The 6000-nt window shown below is 40.1% G+C and overlaps 1 long non-coding RNA gene across 1 annotated transcript in view; it reads right to left on the bottom strand.

Annotated features, from left to right (window-relative positions):
- Positions 1–990: 990 nt before the first annotated feature.
- The window catches only part of LOC141165141 (uncharacterized), a 174647-nt gene continuing 169637 nt past the window's right edge, over positions 991–6000 (bottom strand). Inside the window, exon 3 of the long non-coding RNA XR_012251064.1 lies at positions 991–1027. This is a non-coding gene — a long non-coding RNA (uncharacterized lncRNA). The remainder of the gene's footprint in view (positions 1028–6000) is intronic.

Genomic DNA, 6000 nt, shown 5'->3' with positions numbered 1-6000 from the left:
AATTGGATTTCCATTGATGATTTTTGTGTGACTTTGTTGTCAGCACATTCAACTTTGTACAGAACAAAGTATTCAATGAGAATATTTCATTCATTCAGATCTAGGATGTGTTATTTGAGTGTTCCCTTTATTTTTTTGAGCAGTGTACATTACATGGCAGCTTACAGATGGGTCTGCCTCTTAATGAATTTGGTGCAGCTTAATCCAGCACACACTTTATCAAGACTGGCATACAAACGTATCGGAGCCTATGTGTCAAAACATGGGCCAATATTTTGGCACAAATTTATGGCAAACAGTAAGCCAACTAATAGGCTGTATAAACAGACTACATCAACTTAGTATACACTAGATTTATCAAACAGAATTAATCACTATGAGAAATCAAGCATATTTTAAAAATATCTAGCCCAATTTTGTTCACCATACCTGCAAATTAGAAAGTATTGCTAAATATGCACCAATGTGTATAAACCAAATATAAAAACTGAATTATTTTAATCAAACATAAAAGGTATGTTCACACATGGCAGATTTGCAGCAGATATTTATGTGACAGTTCTATGCGGCTAAATGAGGATTGTGATAATCCATGCACATGCTGCTAAAACAACCTCCTTCAGATAAAGGCCATGGCCCCATTTTCAGTATTTGGTCAGTATTCGGTCAGTATTGTTTCTAAGGAGTGGGAGCCAAAACCAGGTGAGGAACAATCAGAGAAAAGGTATAATAGAAACAAGTCACCAATTCTGCATTTATCACCCACTCCTGGTTTTGGCTCCCACTCTTGAGAAAAAATACTGATCGAATACTGACCAAATACTGATAGTGGGGCCATGGCCTAATGCTCACTATTCCTTCATATTATTTAGTGTAAAAATTCTGACATATGTGCTGAAGCAATGTTCGCAAAAAACTCTAAATTATTAAATCGAATGCTCACCTTTATTTTTGAACCAAAGAGCAGCCAATCTAACTTCTTTCCGATCTTTAGCCATGACTTTGCAGAAATTAGTGAGAAGCCTTCCTGATACCACATAAAAGTAAACATTAGTTTTAAAATACAGTAAATATTACAAACATCCAAAATGGTATTCATTTCATTATCCAAAATTATCCAGAATTTAGAACAAAAATGCTTAAAACTAAAATCAAACCAGGGAAAGTGTACGAAATTAGTTCTGCTAATGGTGATATAATTAGTTACTGATTATGTTTTCCAGGACCTAATAAATAAGCCTTATTCCACTCTTTTTCGCAAAAGAAGGCACTTCTAACCCGTTCCCAATATAGGATATACATATCCTAATCTGGAAAGTATTCTGAAGCTGTGACGCAAGATGAGGGAAAGACTAAGTGCACAACAACGGGAAGAGCGGGGGGGGGGGGGAGCCCAAACACTAGGGAAAGGGGGAGTGAAGACCCCTAAGGAGATCTAACAACACCCTGGCTCCCCTAATGTCCCTAAATAAGTTCCGCACCTATCGCCGAGCAGGAACCCTAATCCCTGACTGCCCCTTGCGATAGGCCCTAAAGAGGGAGAGGATGGGGTGAGCACTAGTCAGCCCCCACTGCAACTAAAGACAAACAGGTAAACAGACAAGGGAAACCCTTTGCTTGAGAAGACGCCAGAGAGATCACTCCAAGAAGACACTACTACTAGTACTTCAAGCCTGGACAGAGGAACATAGAGTTATCACCGGCGACTCTCTGGAGAGATTGAAGGTATTTAAACATCCAGCAAGGGTGTGTCAATTAGCAGCAGAAGGTGGAGGTCACTGCTAGGTCCTAGAGGGAGAAGGATATCACTACACTTCAGAGATGAAAAGATCAAGAAGGTGCCTGCAGAGCCAAGCACAATGACCTTCTACAATTAGATCCAGAATGACTGTCTGTCACACCTGACACACCCGTGACAGCAGCATATTGATGGTTCTGAACAGGGGGTTCCCTCTTTCACGATACTGGCCTCCTCAGAATGGCTTCCGAGTCTGTCAGCTATGGTGGCCTATAAGGCAGGGTCTAATAGACTGTGTGTAAAACTAACAGCTGTAATAGGCTGCATATACATATTATAGTGCATACACAAGCGATTAGCCTATTGAGTGTTCAATTCCCACAGTAGAATTTAGCAAATAATTCAATAATAATTCTGTAAAAATGTGTACAACACAAAATAAAGCACATACACTTTTTCAACATAAAAAGCAAAGAGTTTTTTGTGAAACCAAAAATACACAAAAACCACCCTAGACATACAGTGTGGAAAATAAGTGTTTGATACACTGCCGATTTTGAAAGGGTCTATACATGAGGTCTATAAATTTCATTGTAGGTACACTTCAACTGTGAGAGACAGAATCTTAAAAAAAATTATGATTTTTACATAATTAATTTGCATTTTATTGCATGAAGTATTTGATACAATAGAAAAATAGAACTTAACATTTGGTACAGAAACCTTTGTCTGCAGATACAGAGGTCAGACGTTTCCTGTAGTTCTTCACCAAGTTTGCACACACTGCAGCAGGGATTTTGGCCCACTCCTCCATACAGATCTTCTGCAGATATTTCAGGTTTCAGGGCTGTCGCTGGGCAACATTGAGTTTCAACTCCCTCCAAAGAGTCTCAACTGGGTTCAAGACTGGAGACTGGCTAGGCCACTCCCGGACCTTGAAATTCTTCTTACGGAGTCAATCTGGGTCATTATCATGCTGGAAGACCCAGCCACGACCCATCTTCAATGCTCTTACTGAGAGAAAGAAGTTGTTTGTCAAAATCTTGCGAAACATGACCTCATCCATCCTCCCTTCAATACAGTGCAGTCGTCCTGTCCCCTTTGCAGAAAAGCACTACCTAAGTATGAGGTTTCCCCCATCATGCTTCACGGTTGGGGCAGTGTGCTTGGGGTTGTACTCATCCTTCTTCCTCCAAACATGGCGAGTGGAGAAGATACCAAAAAGTTCTATTTTGGTCTCATCTGACCACATGACCTTCTCCCATGCCTCCTCTGGATCATCCAGATGGTCATTGGGGAACTTCAAATGGGCCTGGACATGTGCTGGCATGAGCAGGGGGACCTTGCGTGCCCTGCAGGATTTTAATCCATGACGGTGTAGTGTGCTACTAAAAGTAATGTTTGAGAGTGTGATCCCAGCTCTCTTCAGGTCATTGGCCAGGTCCTCTCATGTAGTTCTGGGCTGATTCCTGACCTTTCTCAGAATCATCCTTACCCCACGAGGCGAGATCTTGCATGGAGCCCCAGACCGAGGAAGATAGATAGTCATCTTGTGTTTCTTCCATTTTCTAATCATTGTGCCAACAGTTGTTGCCTTCTCACCAAGCAGCTTGCCTATTGTCCTGTAGCCCATCCCAGCCTTGTGCAGGTCTACAATTTTGTCCCTGGTGTCCTTAGACAGCTCTTTGGTCTTGGCCATGGTGGAGAGGTTGGAGTGTGATTGATTGAATGTGTGGACAGGTGTCTTTTATACGGTTAACAAGTTCAAACAGATGCAATTAATACAGGTAATGAGTGCAGCGTAGGAGGGCTTCTTAAACTAACAGGTTTGTGAGAGCCATAATTCTTGCTGTTTGGTAGGTGATCAGATACTTATTTCATGCAATAAAATGGAATTTAATTATTTAAAAATCATACAATGTAATTTTCTGTTTTTTATTTTTAGATCCTGTCTCACACAGTTGAAGTGTACCTACAATAAAAATTACAGACCTCTCTATTTTTTGAAGGTGGGAAAACTTGCAAAATAGGCAATGTATCAAATACTTATTTTCCCCACTGTACGTGTAATTGGTATCCACTTGTACACAATGATTTTCGCTATGAAACAGTCACATTATTTAACCCATATGGTGAAAATAAAAAGAGATTAAAAGGTCTTATAGAAAGCAAATTAGTATCCCTGAAAACGTCAAATTATCAAAAAAAAAGCAAGCCCTTACAAAGTTCTGTCAACAAAAAAGTCTAAAATATTACAGTTCTTAAATATGGCTATGCAAAAACAAATAATTTTTTGTTTTTAAAATGAAAAGTAGCAAAACAAGTGATACAAATGTGGTATCACTGTAATATGACTAACTCAAATTATAAATTTGTTTTAGAAGTTTATCACATGGTGAACAATGTACGAAAAAAAATAAGTGGTTAATTTGTTCATTCTGCCAGTTTTTTTTTTATAAAATCTCCCCTCCTCCAGCGTCTTTGCAAATGGAGAGGGTTCTGCATTAATTTGTATTTCCGTCTCTAATAATGTGAATACAAATGAACCTCTGACCATGACGACAAGTCCGGGGTCAAAGGTCCTCCTACTCGGACATCCCCTTCTTAATCACCATATTCTGCCAGGTAAAATAATAACAAACTGTACTCACTTCCAGTGCCAGTACCATTGCAGTGTTATTGGCTCTGGGTCTCCAATGATGTTATTATGTCCTGTGATCCTTGCAGCCAATCAGGGTCCACTAATTTGCTGCTTCACTCACTTCCTTCAGACGAAACTGACATCGGGAAGAAGTAAGAGATACCACTGCTCCCTGACTTCCTCTAGATGTCAGTTACATTCTAATGCCACGGCCCCACTATTAGTATTTGGTCAATATTCAGTCAGTATTTTTTCTCAGGAGTGGGAGCTAAAACCAGGTGAAGAACAATCAGAGAAAAGTTATAATAGAAACAAGTCACCAATTCTGCATTTATCACCCACTCCTGGTTTTGGTATCCACTCCTGAGAAAAAATACTGACCGAATACTGACCAAACACTGATAGTGGGGCCGTGGCCTAAGGAAGTGAGAGTGAAGCGGCCCATTACTGACCGGAGATTGGCTGCAGGGCTCATGTGACAAAGTCAATCTATGGGAGATCTGGCACTGAAACGACGTCGGCACCAGAGGGGAGTACAGACTATTAATATTTTAAGTGGTGGAATATTGTGATTGAGTAGTGGACAACCTTTTTAATTGGATCTTTCAACTGTTCAGTTTTTTTTAGCTTGTTTTAGCTGCTTCAGGTCTCCAAACTTGCAAAGAAATTTAAAGAAGTAAGCAGACCATTCTACACTGACTTCCATTTGGAAGCAGCTCACTAGTTAACCCCTTTACCACCTTGGACGTATGAGTACATCCAAGGTGGCATCCCTGCACTCCATGCGGGCTCTGGCACTGAGCCCGCATGTTACCGAGCACATGACAGCTGATCTGATCAGCTTTCATGTGCCGCTAACAGTCGCGGGTGGAATCGTAATCCACCCGCAGCTGTAAACATGTTAAATGCCTAGAAGCTAGAAGCGCATCACTAGTCCCGTCCATCGGCACCCATGTCACATGACCGTGGGTCGCCATTGGGTTGGCATGACAACCCAGGGTCTGCAGGAGACCCCTGTGGTTGTCATTGCCGGGATGCTATGAGAGCCGGCAAGTGAGCATTTTAGCTACACACAAGTTGCACAGGCGATCAGACTATTGAAGCAGGTAAAAAGTAAAAAACAGTTCTCAAAAATATTAAAATAATTAAAAAATATATAAAAGTTCAAATCACCCCCCTTTCGCCCCATTCAAAATAAAACAATAAAAAAAAATCAAATATACATAGATTTGGTATCGCTGTGATTAAAATCGTCCGATCTATCAATATATAAAAAGAATTAATCCGATCGGTAAACAGCATAATGAGAAAAAAAATCAAAACACCAAAATTAAGTTTTTTTGGTCGCCGCAACATTGTAATAAAATGCAATAACAGGCGATCAAAAGATCATATCTTCCTCAAAATGGTATCAATAAAAATGTCAACTTCACTTGCAAAAAATAAGCCCTCACCCAGCCCCAGATCCCAACATATGGAGACGCTACGGGTCTCAGAAAATGGCAACTTTTTTTTTTTGCAAACTTTGGATTTTTTTTCACTACTTAAATAAAAAACAACCTATACATGTTTGGTATCTGCAACGGCATGGATTTATATATTGTGACCGAAAGAATGGTCA

The sequence above is a fragment of the Phyllobates terribilis genome, unplaced genomic scaffold (assembly GCF_046119375.1).
Source record: "Phyllobates terribilis strain yellow unplaced genomic scaffold, ASM4611937v1 Scaffold_11__3_contigs__length_659146591, whole genome shotgun sequence".
Taxonomy (NCBI): Eukaryota; Metazoa; Chordata; class Amphibia; order Anura; family Dendrobatidae; genus Phyllobates; species Phyllobates terribilis.
The sequence above is the reverse complement of the archived record's forward strand: the minus strand, read 5'-3'. Positions and strand labels throughout refer to the sequence as shown.